Raw genomic sequence first — 17,883 nt, forward strand, 5'->3', positions numbered from 1 at the left:
GCAATGGTGAATTGTGCCGCCACACACACCCGAGCGCAGGTGTCTTTTGCCTAGACTGCAGGCCTCGCGCTTCTGGAGGCCGCTGGCGACCCACGCGTGAACCTGCTCAGGGCACTTTCTCTAAGGAGCAGACTCTGATCCGGGCGGGCTACCGGTGTTTTCCTTTGCTTGTTTCTTTCTTGCCTGTCGGGAAAGTCTTCCTTACTGGGTTTTGAAATGTCCTACGCCTTTCCTCGCCTATTCTGTCAGCTTTAAAATTCTCTTTCAGTTGCCACCCTCACAAATGCATGAGGAAACTGTTTACGGTGCACTCATTAGTGAAATGACCTCAATGAAGCCGGAATCAAATATCGAATCGCCGATTTGTAGCAAGCCCACACCCCAGGGTGGTTGGGGTCCAATCCACGCCCGGCCAGGCCCAGGCCCCTTGGACTGGGCCACAGGAGGACACAGAGTAGGGTAGCGGTGCCGGCAGTTCTCCAAGGCCTTGGGCGTTTTCCAGAGGGAGGAGATGGAGGGGACTGATTTCTTCAGCGCCCCCCAAACCCCCCCACCCCACCCATGGCACACATCCCCAGACACGCGCCTACACTCGCTCCCCTCCCCCATGCGCTGTGCCCCAGCCCTGGCCCGGCGAATAGGCGGCAGCCCACACGCAGGGCGGGGGGCGCAGCCCAAAGGGGTTGTGAGGGAGAGAGGCGGGAGGCAAAGGGCGAGCGCCCCGCGCGTGCGCAGTCAGCAGCGGCGCGCCGGGGGGGATGGGGGGCGGGTAGGTGAAGGAGGCGAGGCGAGGAGAGGAGGGGGGCTGGAAGGTCTCCACCTTGGCGGGTCCAGCCGTGGAGGCGCACCTTGTGTGTGCGTGTGTGTGCGTGTGTGTGTGTGTGTGTGTGTGTGTGTGTGTGTGTGTGAAGACAGCCCCCCACCCTGCCCGCCCCGCCCGGCACCCCGGTCCCGCGGAGCCCCTGGGAACCGGCCGGCGGCGGCGGCGGCGAACTCAACAGGCCCGGCCCGCCCGGCCCGGCCCGGCGCGGGTCAGCGCTGGCGCGGGGCCTGGGGCGGGGGGAGGAGGCGGCGGGAAGCGCAGAGAGGCTCGGCTTCTTGAGCGGGGCAGGCGCGCCCTCCGCCGTCTACGGCCATACCACCCTGAACGCGCCCGATCTCGTCTGATCTCGGAAGCTAAGCAGGGTCGGGCCTGGTTAGTACTTGGATGGGAGACCGCCTGGGAATACCGGGTGCCGTAGGCTTTTTTTTTTTTTTTTTTTTTCTGCCTCTGGTTCTGTCCCCTTTCTGGGATCCCGGAGGCGGCCGGGAGGGGGGGGGCAACCCGACCCTCAGCGCCCGCCACGGTGCCAGGCGCCCCGGCCCGCACCGTGGGGCCTCCTCTTGTCCTGAGCCGCGACACCGCCGCCACGCGGCAGCCTGCGTGGCATCTGGACTGTCAGGTCTCAGACCAAAGGTCTGGTCTGTGGGAACCCACACCCTGGAGGAAACCTCGAGAGTCTGAGAGGGCAGGGAGTTCCAGAAGAAGGCCAGGATGTCATTTTGAGGGAGTATGTGACCAGAACTCGTCCCGTTGCTTTGGGGGTTCTATGGGCTACACGTAGGACTCTTTGGTGGTGGCACCGGATGTTGGGGGATCCGGAGTCACACCCAGACCTGCTGGACAGGCCTCCTTTCACTTTTCTCTTCGGATTCATTTTTTAAAAAACTGTCTCTTGTCTCCATTATTGCATTTTCTTTTCTCTCTTTTTCCAAGCATATTATGGGAGTACAAGTATTAAGGTTCCGTGTATTGCCCGTGCCCCCCTCCCCCCTGTGTTCTCATTCATTTATTTCTCGTTTTCTCCCAGCGTGTCGTGGGGGCACAAGTGTCAAGGTCAGGTGCATTGCCCTCTGCCCGCCTCCCCCCTCGCGTCCGAGCTTCAAGTGCGCCCATCCCCCGGTTGGTGCGCACCCACCCCATTCCTAATGGATGTGTAGGTCCATCCCCTCCCCCCACCCGCCCGACACCCACCCGACGAGGGTCACTCCTCTATGTCCACTCAGGTGTCCGTCGGCTCGTACCAATTTGCCGGTGGGCGCGCGCACCTGGTGCTCGTGTGTCCATTCTTGGGATACTTGGCTTACTGGAACGGCTTCCAGCTCTGGCCAGGAGAACACGAGAGGTGCCCTCTCACCGCTGCTCCTCATAGCCGAACGGCACTCCGTGGTGTCCACGCGCCACATTTTATTAATCCACTCATGGGTCGATGGGCACTCGGGTCGTTTCCACACCTTTGCAATGGTGAATTGTGCCGCCACACACACCCGAGCGCAGGTGTCTTTTGCCTAGACTGCAGGCCTCGCGCTTCTGGAGGCCGCTGGCGACCCACGCGTGAACCTGCTCAGGGCACTTTCTCTAAGGAGCAGACTCTGATCCGGGCGGGCTACCGGTGTTTTCCTTTGCTTGTTTCTTTCTTGCCTGTCGGGAAAGTCTTCCTTACTGGGTTTTGAAATGTCCTACGCCTTTCCTCGCCTATTCTGTCAGCTTTAAAATTCTCTTTCAGTTGCCACCCTCACAAATGCATGAGGAAACTGTTTACGGTGCACTCATTAGTGAAATGACCTCAATGAAGCCGGAATCAAATATCGAATCGCCGATTTGTAGCAAGCCCACACCCCAGGGTGGTTGGGGTCCAATCCACGCCCGGCCAGGCCCAGGCCCCTTGGACTGGGCCACAGGAGGACACAGAGTAGGGTAGCGGTGCCGGCAGTTCTCCAAGGCCTTGGGCGTTTTCCAGAGGGAGGAGATGGAGGGGACTGATTTCTTCAGCGCCCCCCAAACCCCCCCACCCCACCCATGGCACACATCCCCAGACACGCGCCTACACTCGCTCCCCTCCCCCATGCGCTGTGCCCCAGCCCTGGCCCGGCGAATAGGCGGCAGCCCACACGCAGGGCGGGGGGCGCAGCCCAAAGGGGTTGTGAGGGAGAGAGGCGGGAGGCAAAGGGCGAGCGCCCCGCGCGTGCGCAGTCAGCAGCGGCGCGCCGGGGGGGATGGGGGGCGGGTAGGTGAAGGAGGCGAGGCGAGGAGAGGAGGGGGGCTGGAAGGTCTCCACCTTGGCGGGTCCAGCCGTGGAGGCGCACCTTGTGTGTGCGTGTGTGTGCGTGTGTGTGTGTGTGTGTGTGTGTGTGTGTGTGTGTGTGTGTGTGAAGACAGCCCCCCACCCTGCCCGCCCCGCCCGGCACCCCGGTCCCGCGGAGCCCCTGGGAACCGGCCGGCGGCGGCGGCGGCGAACTCAACAGGCCCGGCCCGCCCGGCCCGACCCGGCCCGGCCCGGCCCGGCCCGGCCCGGCCCGGCGCGGGTCAGCGCTGGCGCGGGGCCTGGGGCGGGGGGAGGAGGCGGCGGGAAGCGCAGAGAGGCTCGGCTTCTTGAGCGGGGCAGGCGCGCCCTCCGCCGTCTACGGCCATACCACCCTGAACGCGCCCGATCTCGTCTGATCTCGGAAGCTAAGCAGGGTCGGGCCTGGTTAGTACTTGGATGGGAGACCGCCTGGGAATACCGGGTGCCGTAGGCTTTTTTTTTTTTTTTTTTTTTTCTGCCTCTGGTTCTGTCCCCTTTCTGGGAGCCCGGAGGCGGCCGGGAGGGGGGGGGCAACCCGACCCTCAGCGCCCGCCACGGTGCCAGGCGCCCCGGCCCGCACCGTGGGGCCTCCTCTTGTCCCGAGCCGCGACACCGCCGCCACGCGGCAGCCTGCGTGGCATCTGGACTGTCAGGTCTCAGACCAAAGGTCTGGTCTGTGGGAACCCACACCCTGGAGGAAACCTCGAGAGTCTGAGAGGGCAGGGAGTTCCAGAAGAAGGCCAGGATGTCATTTTGAGGGAGTATGTGACCAGAACTCGTCCCGTTGCTTTGGGGGTTCTATGGGCTACACGTAGGACTCTTTGGTGGTGGCACCGGATGTTGGGGGATCCGGAGTCACACCCAGACCTGCTGGACAGGCCTCCTTTCACTTTTCTCTTCGGATTCATTTTTTAAAAAACTGTCTCTTGTCTCCATTATTGCATTTTCTTTTCTCTCTTTTTCCAAGCATATTATGGGAGTACAAGTATTAAGGTTCCGTGTATTGCCCGTGCCCCCCTCCCCCCTGTGTTCTCATTCATTTATTTCTCGTTTTCTCCCAGCGTGTCGTGGGGGCACAAGTGTCAAGGTCAGGTGCATTGCCCTCTGCCCGCCTCCCCCCTCGCGTCCGAGCTTCAAGTGCGCCCATCCCCCGGTTGGTGCGCACCCACCCCATTCCTAATGGATGTGTAGGTCCATCCCCTCCCCCCACCCGCCCGACACCCACCCGACGAGGGTCACTCCTCTATGTCCACTCAGGTGTCCGTCGGCTCGTACCAATTTGCCGGTGGGCGCGCGCACCTGGTGCTCGTGTGTCCATTCTTGGGATACTTGGCTTACTGGAACGGCTTCCAGCTCTGGCCAGGAGAACACGAGAGGTGCCCTCTCACCGCTGCTCCTCATAGCCGAACGGCACTCCGTGGTGTCCACGCGCCACATTTTATTAATCCACTCATGGGTCGATGGGCACTCGGGTCGTTTCCACACCTTTGCAATGGTGAATTGTGCCGCCACACACACCCGAGCGCAGGTGTCTTTTGCCTAGACTGCAGGCCTCGCGCTTCTGGAGGCCGCTGGCGACCCACGCGTGAACCTGCTCAGGGCACTTTCTCTAAGGAGCAGACTCTGATCCGGGCGGGCTACCGGTGTTTTCCTTTGCTTGTTTCTTTCTTGCCTGTCGGGAAAGTCTTCCTTACTGGGTTTTGAAATGTCCTACGCCTTTCCTCGCCTATTCTGTCAGCTTTAAAATTCTCTTTCAGTTGCCACCCTCACAAATGCACGAGGAAACTGTTTACGGTGCACTCATTAGTGAAATGACCTCAATGAAGCCGGAATCAAATATCGAATCGCCGATTTGTAGCAAGCCCACACCCCAGGGTGGTTGGGGTCCAATCCACGCCCGGCCAGGCCCAGGCCCCTTGGACTGGGCCACAGGAGGACACAGAGTAGGGTAGCGGTGCCGGCAGTTCTCCAAGGCCTTGGGCGTTTTCCAGAGGGAGGAGATGGAGGGGACTGATTTCTTCAGCGCCCCCCAAACCCCCCCACCCCACCCATGGCACACATCCCCAGACACGCGCCTACACTCGCTCCCCTCCCCCATGCGCTGTGCCCCAGCCCTGGCCCGGCGAATAGGCGGCAGCCCACACGCAGGGCGGGGGGCGCAGCCCAAAGGGGTTGTGAGGGAGAGAGGCGGGAGGCAAAGGGCGAGCGCCCCGCGCGTGCGCAGTCAGCAGCGGCGCGCCGGGGGGGATGGGGGGCGGGTAGGTGAAGGAGGCGAGGCGAGGAGAGGAGGGGGGCTGGAAGGTCTCCACCTTGGCGGGTCCAGCCGTGGAGGCGCACCTTGTGTGTGGGTGTGTGTGCGTGTGTGTGTGTGTGTGTGTGTGTGTGTGTGTGTGTGTGTTTGTGTGAAGACAGCCCCCCACCCTGCCCGCCCCGCCCGGCACCCCGGTCCCGCGGAGCCCCTGGGAACCGGCCGGCGGCGGCGGCGGCGAACTCAACAGGCCCGGCCCGCCCGGCCCGACCCGGCCCGGCCCGGCCCGGCCCGGCCCGGCCCGGCCCGGCGCGGGTCAGCACTGGCGCGGGGCCTGGGGCGGGGGGAGGAGGCGGCGGGAAGCGCAGAGAGGCTCGGCTTCTTGAGCGGGGCAGGCGCGCCCTCCGCCGTCTACGGCCATACCACCCTGAACGCGCCCGATCTCGTCTGATCTCGGAAGCTAAGCAGGGTCGGGCCTGGTTAGTACTTGGATGGGAGACCGCCTGGGAATACCGGGTGCCGTAGGCTTTTTTTTTTTTTTTTTTTTTTCTGCCTCTGGTTCTGTCCCCTTTCTGGGAGCCCGGAGGCGGCCGGGAGGGGGGGGGCAACCCGACCCTCAGCGCCCGCCACGGTGCCAGGCGCCCCGGCCCGCACCGTGGGGCCTCCTCTTGTCCCGAGCCGCGACACCGCCACCACGCGGCAGCCTGCGTGGCATCTGGACTGTCAGGTCTCAGACCAAAGGTCTGGTCTGTGGGAACCCACACCCTGGAGGAAACCTCGAGAGTCTGAGAGGGCAGGGAGTTCCAGAAGAAGGCCAGGATGTCATTTTGAGGGAGTATGTGACCAGAACTCGTCCCGTTGCTTTGGGGGTTCTATGGGCTACACGTAGGACTCTTTGGTGGTGGCACCGGATGTTGGGGGATCCGGAGTCACACCCAGACCTGCTGGACAGGCCTCCTTTCACTTTTCTCTTCGGATTCATTTTTTAAAAAACTGTCTCTTGTCTCCATTATTGCATTTTCTTTTCTCTCTTTTTCCAAGCATATTATGGGAGTACAAGTATTAAGGTTCCGTGTATTGCCCGTGCCCCCCTCCCCCCTGTGTTCTCATTCATTTATTTCTCGTTTTCTCCCAGCGTGTCGTGGGGGCACAAATGTCAAGGTCAGGTGCATTGCCCTCTGCCCGCCTCCCCCCTCGCGTCCGAGCTTCAAGTGCGCCCATCCCCCGGTTGGTGCGCACCCACCCCATTCCTAATGGATGTGTAGGTCCATCCCCTCCCCCCACCCGCCCGACACCCACCCGACAAGGGTCACTCCTCTATGTCCACTCAGGTGTCCGTCGGCTCGTACCAATTTGCCGGTGGGCGCGCGCACCTGGTGCTCGTGTGTCCATTCTTGGGATACTTGGCTTACTGGAACGGCTTCCAGCTCTGGCCAGAACACGAGAGGTGCCCTCTCACCGCTGCTCCTCATAGCCGAACGGCACTCCGTGGTGTCCACGCGCCACATTTTATTAATCCACTCATGGGTCGATGGGCACTCGGGTCGTTTCCACACCTTTGCAATGGTGAATTGTGCCGCCACACACACCCGAGCGCAGGTGTCTTTTGCCTAGACTGCAGGCCTCGCGCTTCTGGAGGCCGCTGGCGACCCACGCGTGAACCTGCTCAGGGCACTTTCTCTAAGGAGCAGACTCTGATCCGGGCGGGCTACCGGTGTTTTCCTTTGCTTGTTTCTTTCTTGCCTGTCGGGAAAGTCTTCCTTACTGGGTTTTGAAATGTCCTACGCCTTTCCTCGCCTATTCTGTCAGCTTTAAAATTCTCTTTCAGTTGCCACCCTCACAAATGCATGAGGAAACTGTTTACGGTGCACTCATCAGTGAAATGACCTCAATGAAGCCGGAATCAAATATCGAATCGCCGATTTGTAGCAAGCCCACACCCCAGGGTGGTTGGGGTCCAATCCACGCCCGGCCAGGCCCAGGCCCCTTGGACTGGGCCACAGGAGGACACAGAGTAGGGTAGCGGTGCCGGCAGTTATCCAAGGCCTTGGGCGTTTTCCAGAGGGAGGAGATGGAGGGGACTGATTTCTTCAGCGCCCCCCAAACCCCCCCACCCCACCCATGGCACACATCCCCAGACACGCGCCTACACTCGCTCCCCTCCCCCATGCGCTGTGCCCCAGCCCTGGCCCGGCGAATAGGCGGCAGCCCACACGCAGGGCGGGGGGCGCAGCCCAAAGGGGTTGTGAGGGAGAGAGGCGGGAGGCAAAGGGCGAGCGCCCCGCGCGTGCGCAGTCAGCAGCGGCGCGCCGGGGGGGATGGGGGGCGGGTAGGTGAAGGAGGCGAGGCGAGGAGAGGAGGGGGGCTGGAAGGTCTCCACCTTGGCGGGTCCAGCCGTGGAGGCGCACCTTGTGTGTGCGTGTGTGTGCGTGTGTGTGTGTGTGTGTGTGTGTGTGTGTGTGTGTGTGAAGACAGCCCCCCACCCTGCCCGCCCCGCCCGGCACCCCGGTCCCGCGGAGCCCCTGGGAACCGGCCGGCGGCGGCGGCGGCGAACTCAACAGGCCCGGCCCGCCCGGCCCGACCCGGCCCGGCCCGGCCCGGCCCGGCCCGGCCCGGCGCGGGTCAGCGCTGGCGCGGGGCCTGGGGCGGGGGGAGGAGGCGGCGGGAAGCGCAGAGAGGCTCGGCTTCTTGAGCGGGGCAGGCGCGCCCTCCGCCGTCTACGGCCATACCACCCTGAACGCGCCCGATCTCGTCTGATCTCGGAAGCTAAGCAGGGTCGGGCCTGGTTAGTACTTGGATGGGAGACCGCCTGGGAATACCGGGTGCCGTAGGCTTTTTTTTTTTTTTTTTTTTTTCTGCCTCTGGTTCTGTCCCCTTTCTGGGAGCCCGGAGGCGGCCGGGAGGGGGGGGGCAACCCGACCCTCAGCGCCCGCCACGGTGCCAGGCGCCCCGGCCCGCACCGTGGGGCCTCCTCTTGTCCCGAGCCGCGACACCGCCGCCACGCGGCAGCCTGCGTGGCATCTGGACTGTCAGGTCTCAGACCAAAGGTCTGGTCTGTGGGAACCCACACCCTGGAGGAAACCTCGAGAGTCTGAGAGGGCAGGGAGTTCCAGAAGAAGGCCAGGATGTCATTTTGAGGGAGTATGTGACCAGAACTCGTCCCGTTGCTTTGGGGGTTCTATGGGCTACACGTAGGACTCTTTGGTGGTGGCACCGGATGTTGGGGGATCCGGAGTCACACCCAGACCTGCTGGACAGGCCTCCTTTCACTTTTCTCTTCGGATTCATTTTTTAAAAAACTGTCTCTTGTCTCCATTATTGCATTTTCTTTTCTCTCTTTTTCCAAGCATATTATGGGAGTACAAGTATTAAGGTTCCGTGTATTGCCCGTGCCCCCCTCCCCCCTGTGTTCTCATTCATTTATTTCTCGTTTTCTCCCAGCGTGTCGTGGGGGCACAAGTGTCAAGGTCAGGTGCATTGCCCTCTGCCCGCCTCCCCCCTCGCGTCCGAGCTTCAAGTGCGCCCATCCCCCGGTTGGTGCGCACCCACCCCATTCCTAATGGATGTGTAGGTCCATCCCCTCCCCCCACCCGCCCGACACCCACCCGACGAGGGTCACTCCTCTATGTCCACTCAGGTGTCCGTCGGCTCGTACCAATTTGCCGGTGGGCGCGCGCACCTGGTGCTCGTGTGTCCATTCTTGGGATACTTGGCTTACTGGAACGGCTTCCAGCTCTGGCCAGGAGAACACGAGAGGTGCCCTCTCACCGCTGCTCCTCATAGCCGAACGGCACTCCGTGGTGTCCACGCGCCACATTTTATTAATCCACTCATGGGTCGATGGGCACTCGGGTCGTTTCCACACCTTTGCAATGGTGAATTGTGCCGCCACACACACCCGAGCGCAGGTGTCTTTTGCCTAGACTGCAGGCCTCGCGCTTCTGGAGGCCGCTGGCGACCCACGCGTGAACCTGCTCAGGGCACTTTCTCTAAGGAGCAGACTCTGATCCGGGCGGGCTACCGGTGTTTTCCTTTGCTTGTTTCTTTCTTGCCTGTCGGGAAAGTCTTCCTTACTGGGTTTTGAAATGTCCTACGCCTTTCCTCGCCTATTCTGTCAGCTTTAAAATTCTCTTTCAGTTGCCACCCTCACAAATGCACGAGGAAACTGTTTACGGTGCACTCATTAGTGAAATGACCTCAATGAAGCCGGAATCAAATATCGAATCGCCGATTTGTAGCAAGCCCACACCCCAGGGTGGTTGGGGTCCAATCCACGCCCGGCCAGGCCCAGGCCCCTTGGACTGGGCCACAGGAGGACACAGAGTAGGGTAGCGGTGCCGGCAGTTCTCCAAGGCCTTGGGCGTTTTCCAGAGGGAGGAGATGGAGGGGACTGATTTCTTCAGCGCCCCCCAAACCCCCCCACCCCACCCATGGCACACATCCCCAGACACGCGCCTACACTCGCTCCCCTCCCCCATGCGCTGTGCCCCAGCCCTGGCCCGGCGAATAGGCGGCAGCCCACACGCAGGGCGGGGGGCGCAGCCCAAAGGGGTTGTGAGGGAGAGAGGCGGGAGGCAAAGGGCGAGCGCCCCGCGCGTGCGCAGTCAGCAGCGGCGCGCCGGGGGGGATGGGGGGCGGGTAGGTGAAGGAGGCGAGGCGAGGAGAGGAGGGGGGCTGGAAGGTCTCCACCTTGGCGGGTCCAGCCGTGGAGGCGCACCTTGTGTGTGCGTGTGTGTGCGTGTGTGTGTGTGTGTGTGTGTGTGTGTGTGTGTGTGTGAAGACAGCCCCCCACCCTGCCCGCCCCGCCCGGCACCCCGGTCCCGCGGAGCCCCTGGGAACCGGCCGGCGGCGGCGGCGGCGAACTCAACAGGCCCGGCCCGCCCGGCCCGACCCGGCGCGGGTCAGCGCTGGCGCGGGGCCTGGGGCGGGGGGAGGAGGCGGCGGGAAGCGCAGAGAGGCTCGGCTTCTTGAGCGGGGCAGGCGCGCCCTCCGCCGTCTACGGCCATACCACCCTGAACGCGCCCGATCTCGTCTGATCTCGGAAGCTAAGCAGGGTCGGGCCTGGTTAGTACTTGGATGGGAGACCGCCTGGGAATACCGGGTGCCGTAGGCTTTTTTTTTTTTTTTTTTTTTTCTGCCTCTGGTTCTGTCCCCTTTCTGGGAGCCCGGTGGCGGCCGGGAGGGGGGGGGCAACCCGACCCTCAGCGCCCGCCACGGTGCCAGGCGCCCCGGCCCGCACCGTGGGGCCTCCTCTTGTCCCGAGCCGCGACACCGCCACCACGCGGCAGCCTGCGTGGCATCTGGACTGTCAGGTCTCAGACCAAAGGTCTGGTCTGTGGGAACCCACACCCTGGAGGAAACCTCGAGAGTCTGAGAGGGCAGGGAGTTCCAGAAGAAGGCCAGGATGTCATTTTGAGGGAGTATGTGACCAGAACTCGTCCCGTTGCTTTGGGGGTTCTATGGGCTACACGTAGGACTCTTTGGTGGTGGCACCGGATGTTGGGGGATCCGGAGTCACACCCAGACCTGCTGGACAGGCCTCCTTTCACTTTTCTCTTCGGATTCATTTTTTAAAAAACTGTCTCTTGTCTCCATTATTGCATTTTCTTTTCTCTCTTTTTCCAAGCATATTATGGGAGTACAAGTATTAAGGTTCCGTGTATTGCCCGTGCCCCCCTCCCCCCTGTGTTCTCATTCATTTATTTCTCGTTTTCTCCCAGCGTGTCGTGGGGGCACAAGTGTCAAGGTCAGGTGCATTGCCCTCTGCCCGCCTCCCCCCTCGCGTCCGAGCTTCAAGTGCGCCCATCCCCCGGTTGGTGCGCACCCACCCCATTCCTAATGGATGTGTAGGTCCATCCCCTCCCCCCACCCGCCCGACACCCACCCGACGAGGGTCACTCCTCTATGTCCACTCAGGTGTCCGTCGGCTCGTACCAATTTGCCGGTGGGCGCGCGCACCTGGTGCTCGTGTGTCCATTCTTGGGATACTTGGCTTACTGGAACGGCTTCCAGCTCTGGCCAGGAGAACACGAGAGGTGCCCTCTCACCGCTGCTCCTCATAGCCGAACGGCACTCCGTGGTGTCCACGCGCCACATTTTATTAATCCACTCATGGGTCGATGGGCACTCGGGTCGCTTCCACACCTTTGCAATGGTGAATTGTGCCGCCACACACACCCGAGCGCAGGTGTCTTTTGCCTAGACTGCAGGCCTCGCGCTTCTGGAGGCCGCTGGCGACCCACGCGTGAACCTGCTCAGGGCACTTTCTCTAAGGAGCAGACTCTGATCCGGGCGGGCTACCGGTGTTTTCCTTTGCTTGTTTCTTTCTTGCCTGTCGGGAAAGTCTTCCTTACTGGGTTTTGAAATGTCCTACGCCTTTCCTCGCCTATTCTGTCAGCTTTAAAATTCTCTTTCAGTTGCCACCCTCACAAATGCATGAGGAAACTGTTTACGGTGCACTCATTAGTGAAATGACCTCAATGAAGCCGGAATCAAATATCGAATCGCCGATTTGTAGCAAGCCCACACCCCAGGGTGGTTGGGGTCCAATCCACGCCCGGCCAGGCCCAGGCCCCTTGGACTGGGCCACAGGAGGACACAGAGTAGGGTAGCGGTGCCGGCAGTTCTCCAAGGCCTTGGGCGTTTTCCAGAGGGAGGAGATGGAGGGGACTGATTTCTTCAGCGCCCCCCAAACCCCCCCACCCCACCCATGGCACACATCCGCAGACACGCGCATACACTCGCTCCCCTCCCCCATGCGCTGTGCCCCAGCCCTGGCCCGGCGAATAGGCGGCAGCCCACACGCAGGGCGGGGGGCGCAGCCCAAAGGGGTTGTGAGGGAGAGAGGCGGGAGGCAAAGGGCGAGCGCCCCGCGCGTGCGCAGTCAGCAGCGGCGCGCCGGGGGGGATGGGGGGCGGGTAGGTGAAGGAGGCGAGGCGAGGAGAGGAGGGGGGCTGGAAGGTCTCCACCTTGGCGGGTCCAGCCGTGGAGGCGCACCTTGTGTGTGCGTGTGTGTGCGTGTGTGTGTGTGTGTGTGTGTGTGTGTGTGTGTGTGTGTTTGTGTGAAGACAGCCCCCCACCCTGCCCGCCCCGCCCGGCACCCCGGTCCCGCGGAGCCCCTGGGAACCGGCCGGCGGCGGCGGCGGCGAACTCAACAGGCCCGGCCCGCCCGGCCCGGCCCGGCGCGGGTCAGCACTGGCGCGGGGCCTGGGGCGGGGGGAGGAGGCGGCGGGAAGCGCAGAGAGGCTCGGCTTCTTGAGCGGGGCAGGCGCGCCCTCCGCCGTCTACGGCCATACCACCCTGAACGCGCCCGATCTCGTCTGATCTCGGAAGCTAAGCAGGGTCGGGCCTGGTTAGTACTTGGATGGGAGACCGCCTGGGAATACCGGGTGCCGTAGGCTTTTTTTTTTTTTTTTTTTTTTTCTGCCTCTGGTTCTGTCCCCTTTCTGGGAGCCCGGAGGCGGCCGGGAGGGGGGGGGCAACCCGACCCTCAGCGCCCGCCACGGTGCCAGGCGCCCCGGCCCGCACCGTGGGGCCTCCTCTTGTCCCGAGCCGCGACACCGCCACCACGCGGCAGCCTGCGTGGCATCTGGACTGTCAGGTCTCAGACCAAAGGTCTGGTCTGTGGGAACCCACACCCTGGAGGAAACCTCGAGAGTCTGAGAGGGCAGGGAGTTCCAGAAGAAGGCCAGGATGTCATTTTGAGGGAGTATGTGACCAGAACTCGTCCCGTTGCTTTGGGGGTTCTATGGGCTACACGTAGGACTCTTTGGTGGTGGCACCGGATGTTGGGGGATCCGGAGTCACACCCAGACCTGCTGGACAGGCCTCCTTTCACTTTTCTCTTCGGATTCATTTTTTAAAAAACTGTCTCTTGTCTCCATTATTGCATTTTCTTTTCTCTCTTTTTCCAAGCATATTATGGGAGTACAAGTATTAAGGTTCCGTGTATTGCCCGTGCCCCCCTCCCCCCTGTGTTCTCATTCATTTATTTCTCGTTTTCTCCCAGCGTGTCGTGGGGGCACAAATGTCAAGGTCAGGTGCATTGCCCTCTGCCCGCCTCCCCCCTCGCGTCCGAGCTTCAAGTGCGCCCATCCCCCGGTTGGTGCGCACCCACCCCATTCCTAATGGATGTGTAGGTCCATCCCCTCCCCCCACCCGCCCGACACCCACCCGACGAGGGTCACTCCTCTATGTCCACTCAGGTGTCCGTCGGCTCGTACCAATTTGCCGGTGGGCGCGCGCACCTGGTGCTCGTGTGTCCATTCTTGGGATACTTGGCTTACTGGAACGGCTTCCAGCTCTGGCCAGGAGAACACGAGAGGTGCCCTCTCACCGCTGCTCCTCATAGCCGAACGGCACTCCGTGGTGTCCACGCGCCACATTTTATTAATCCACTCATGGGTCGATGGGCACTCGGGTCGTTTCCACACCTTTGCAATGGTGAATTGTGCCGCCACACACACCCGAGCGCAGGTGTCTTTTGCCTAGACTGCAGGCCTCGCGCTTCTGGAGGCCGCTGGCGACCCACGCGTGAACCTGCTCAGGGCACTTTCTCTAAGGAGCAGACTCTGATCCGGGCGGGCTACCGGTGTTTTCCTTTGCTTGTTTCTTTCTTGCCTGTCGGGAAAGTCTTCCTTACTGGGTTTTGAAATGTCCTACGCCTTTCCTCGCCTATTCTGTCAGCTTTAAAATTCTCTTTCAGTTGCCACCCTCACAAATGCATGAGGAAACTGTTTACGGTGCACTCATTAGTGAAATGACCTCAATGAAGCCGGAATCAAATATCGAATCGCCGATTTGTAGCAAGCCCACACCCCAGGGTGGTTGGGGTCCAATCCACGCCCGGCCAGGCCCAGGCCCCTTGGACTGGGCCACAGGAGGACACAGAGTAGGGTAGCGGTGCCGGCAGTTCTCCAAGGCCTTGGGCGTTTTCCAGAGGGAGGAGATGGAGGGGACTGATTTCTTCAGCGCCCCCCAAACCCCCCCACCCCACCCATGGCACACATCCCCAGACACGCGCCTACACTCGCTCCCCTCCCCCATGCGCTGTGCCCCAGCCCTGGCCCGGCGAATAGGCGGCAGCCCACACGCAGGGCGGGGGGCGCAGCCCAAAGGGGTTGTGAGGGAGAGAGGCGGGAGGCAAAGGGCGAGCGCCCCGCGCGTGCGCAGTCAGCAGCGGCGCGCCGGGGGGGATGGGGGGCGGGTAGGTGAAGGAGGCGAGGCGAGGAGAGGAGGGGGGCTGGAAGGTCTCCACCTTGGCGGGTCCAGCCGTGGAGGCGCACCTTGTGTGTGCGTGTGTGTGCGTGTGTGTGTGTGTGTGTGTGTGTGTGTGTGTGTGTGTGAAGACAGCCCCCCACCCTGCCCGCCCCGCCCGGCACCCCGGTCCCGCGGAGCCCCTGGGAACCGGCCGGCGGCGGCGGCGGCGAACTCAACAGGCCCGGCCCGCCCGGCCCGACCCGGCCCGGCCCGGCCCGGCCCGGCCCGGCCCGGCGCGGGTCAGCGCTGGCGCGGGGCCTGGGGCGGGGGGAGGAGGCGGCGGGAAGCGCAGAGAGGCTCGGCTTCTTGAGCGGGGCAGGCGCGCCCTCCGCCGTCTACGGCCATACCACCCTGAACGCGCCCGATCTCGTCTGATCTCGGAAGCTAAGCAGGGTCGGGCCTGGTTAGTACTTGGATGGGAGACCGCCTGGGAATACCGGGTGCCGTAGGCTTTTTTTTTTTTTTTTTTTTTTCTGCCTCTGGTTCTGTCCCCTTTCTGGGAGCCCGGAGGCGGCCGGGAGGGGGGGGGCAACCCGACCCTCAGCGCCCGCCACGGTGCCAGGCGCCCCGGCCCGCACCGTGGGGCCTCCTCTTGTCCCGAGCCGCGACACCGCCGCCACGCGGCAGCCTGCGTGGCATCTGGACTGTCAGGTCTCAGACCAAAGGTCTGGTCTGTGGGAACCCACACCCTGGAGGAAACCTCGAGAGTCTGAGAGGGCAGGGAGTTCCAGAAGAAGGCCAGGATGTCATTTTGAGGGAGTATGTGACCAGAACTCGTCCCGTTGCTTTGGGGGTTCTATGGGCTACACGTAGGACTCTTTGGTGGTGGCACCGGATGTTGGGGGATCCGGAGTCACACCCAGACCTGCTGGACAGGCCTCCTTTCACTTTTCTCTTCGGATTCATTTTTTAAAAAACTGTCTCTTGTCTCCATTATTGCATTTTCTTTTCTCTCTTTTTCCAAGCATATTATGGGAGTACAAGTATTAAGGTTCCGTGTATTGCCCGTGCCCCCCTCCCCCCTGTGTTCTCATTCATTTATTTCTCGTTTTCTCCCAGCGTGTCGTGGGGGCACAAGTGTCAAGGTCAGGTGCATTGCCCTCTGCCCGCCTCCCCCCTCGCGTCCGAGCTTCAAGTGCGCCCATCCCCCGGTTGGTGCGCACCCACCCCATTCCTAATGGATGTGTAGGTCCATCCCCTCCCCCCACCCGCCCGACACCCACCCGACGAGGGTCACTCCTCTATGTCCACTCAGGTGTCCGTCGGCTCGTACCAATTTGCCGGTGGGCGCGCGCACCTGGTGCTCGTGTGTCCATTCTTGGGATACTTGGCTTACTGGAACGGCTTCCAGCTCTGGCCAGGAGAACACGAGAGGTGCCCTCTCACCGCTGCTCCTCATAGCCGAACGGCACTCCGTGGTGTCCACGCGCCACATTTTATTAATCCACTCATGGGTCGATGGGCACTCGGGTCGTTTCCACACCTTTGCAATGGTGAATTGTGCCGCCACACACACCCGAGCGCAGGTGTCTTTTGCCTAGACTGCAGGCCTCGCGCTTCTGGAGGCCGCTGGCGACCCACGCGTGAACCTGCTCAGGGCACTTTCTCTAAGGAGCAGACTCTGATCCGGGCGGGCTACCGGTGTTTTCCTTTGCTTGTTTCTTTCTTGCCTGTCGGGAAAGTCTTCCTTACTGGGTTTTGAAATGTCCTACGCCTTTCCTCGCCTATTCTGTCAGCTTTAAAATTCTCTTTCAGTTGCCACCCTCACAAATGCACGAGGAAACTGTTTACGGTGCACTCATTAGTGAAATGACCTCAATGAAGCCGGAATCAAATATCGAATCGCCGATTTGTAGCAAGCCCACACCCCAGGGTGGTTGGGGTCCAATCCACGCCCGGCCAGGCCCAGGCCCCTTGGACTGGGCCACAGGAGGACACAGAGTAGGGTAGCGGTGCCGGCAGTTCTCCAAGGCCTTGGGCGTTTTCCAGAGGGAGGAGATGGAGGGGACTGATTTCTTCAGCGCCCCCCAAACCCCCCCACCCCACCCATGGCACACATCCCCAGACACGCGCCTACACTCGCTCCCCTCCCCCATGCGCTGTGCCCCAGCCCTGGCCCGGCGAATAGGCGGCAGCCCACACGCAGGGCGGGGGGCGCAGCCCAAAGGGGTTGTGAGGGAGAGAGGCGGGAGGCAAAGGGCGAGCGCCCCGCGCGTGCGCAGTCAGCAGCGGCGCGCCGGGGGGGATGGGGGGCGGGTAGGTGAAGGAGGCGAGGCGAGGAGAGGAGGGGGGCTGGAAGGTCTCCACCTTGGCGGGTCCAGCCGTGGAGGCGCACCTTGTGTGTGCGTGTGTGTGCGTGTGTGTGTGTGTGTGTGTGTGTGTGTGTGTGTGTGTGAAGACAGCCCCCCACCCTGCCCGCCCCGCCCGGCACCCCGGTCCCGCGGAGCCCCTGGGAACCGGCCGGCGGCGGCGGCGGCGAACTCAACAGGCCCGGCCCGCCCGGCCCGACCCGGCGCGGGTCAGCGCTGGCGCGGGGCCTGGGGCGGGGGGAGGAGGCGGCGGGAAGCGCAGAGAGGCTCGGCTTCTTGAGCGGGGCAGGCGCGCCCTCCGCCGTCTACGGCCATACCACCCTGAACGCGCCCGATCTCGTCTGATCTCGGAAGCTAAGCAGGGTCGGGCCTGGTTAGTACTTGGATGGGAGACCGCCTGGGAATACCGGGTGCCGTAGGCTTTTTTTTTTTTTTTTTTTTTTTCTGCCTCTGGTTCTGTCCCCTTTCTGGGAGCCCGGTGGCGGCCGGGAGGGGGGGGGCAACCCGACCCTCAGCGCCCGCCACGGTGCCAGGCGCCCCGGCCCGCACCGTGGGGCCTCCTCTTGTCCCGAGCCGCGACACCGCCACCACGCGGCAGCCTGCGTGGCATCTGGACTGTCAGGTCTCAGACCAAAGGTCTGGTCTGTGGGAACCCACACCCTGGAGGAAACCTCGAGAGTCTGAGAGGGCAGGGAGTTCCAGAAGAAGGCCAGGATGTCATTTTGAGGGAGTATGTGACCAGAACTCGTCCCGTTGCTTTGGGGGTTCTATGGGCTACACGTAGGACTCTTTGGTGGTGGCACCGGATGTTGGGGGATCCGGAGTCACACCCAGACCTGCTGGACAGGCCTCCTTTCACTTTTCTCTTCGGATTCATTTTTTAAAAAACTGTCTCTTGTCTCCATTATTGCATTTTCTTTTCTCTCTTTTTCCAAGCATATTATGGGAGTACAAGTATTAAGGT

At 62.3% G+C, this 17,883-nt stretch overlaps 8 non-coding genes across 8 annotated transcripts; all 8 read left to right on the forward strand.

Annotated features, from left to right (window-relative positions):
- The first annotated feature begins 1,125 nt into the window (after window positions 1-1,125).
- LOC142865562 (5S ribosomal RNA) lies at window positions 1,126-1,244 on the forward strand. Its single transcript, XR_012915766.1, has one exon. It is a non-coding gene; the product is annotated as a 5S ribosomal RNA (ribosomal RNA).
- A 2,195-nt stretch (window positions 1,245-3,439) lies between these two features.
- Window positions 3,440-3,558, forward strand: LOC142865563 (5S ribosomal RNA). The gene has a single exon (XR_012915767.1). It is a non-coding gene; the product is annotated as a 5S ribosomal RNA (ribosomal RNA).
- A 2,203-nt stretch (window positions 3,559-5,761) lies between these two features.
- On the forward strand, window positions 5,762-5,880 carry LOC142865564 (5S ribosomal RNA). The gene has a single exon (XR_012915768.1). It is a non-coding gene; the product is annotated as a 5S ribosomal RNA (ribosomal RNA).
- A 2,187-nt stretch (window positions 5,881-8,067) lies between these two features.
- On the forward strand, window positions 8,068-8,186 carry LOC142865565 (5S ribosomal RNA). The gene has a single exon (XR_012915769.1). It is a non-coding gene; the product is annotated as a 5S ribosomal RNA (ribosomal RNA).
- A 2,160-nt stretch (window positions 8,187-10,346) lies between these two features.
- Window positions 10,347-10,465, forward strand: LOC142865566 (5S ribosomal RNA). The gene has a single exon (XR_012915770.1). It is a non-coding gene; the product is annotated as a 5S ribosomal RNA (ribosomal RNA).
- A 2,168-nt stretch (window positions 10,466-12,633) lies between these two features.
- On the forward strand, window positions 12,634-12,752 carry LOC142865567 (5S ribosomal RNA). The gene has a single exon (XR_012915771.1). It is a non-coding gene; the product is annotated as a 5S ribosomal RNA (ribosomal RNA).
- Window positions 12,753-14,943: 2,191 nt separating this feature from the next.
- Window positions 14,944-15,062, forward strand: LOC142865569 (5S ribosomal RNA). The gene has a single exon (XR_012915773.1). It is a non-coding gene; the product is annotated as a 5S ribosomal RNA (ribosomal RNA).
- A 2,160-nt stretch (window positions 15,063-17,222) lies between these two features.
- LOC142865570 (5S ribosomal RNA) lies at window positions 17,223-17,341 on the forward strand. Its single transcript, XR_012915774.1, has one exon. It is a non-coding gene; the product is annotated as a 5S ribosomal RNA (ribosomal RNA).
- The last annotated feature ends 542 nt before the right edge of the window (window positions 17,342-17,883 follow it).

The sequence above is a fragment of the Microcebus murinus genome, chromosome 29 (assembly GCF_040939455.1).
Source record: "Microcebus murinus isolate Inina chromosome 29, M.murinus_Inina_mat1.0, whole genome shotgun sequence".
NCBI classification, from domain to species: Eukaryota; Metazoa; Chordata; class Mammalia; order Primates; family Cheirogaleidae; genus Microcebus; species Microcebus murinus.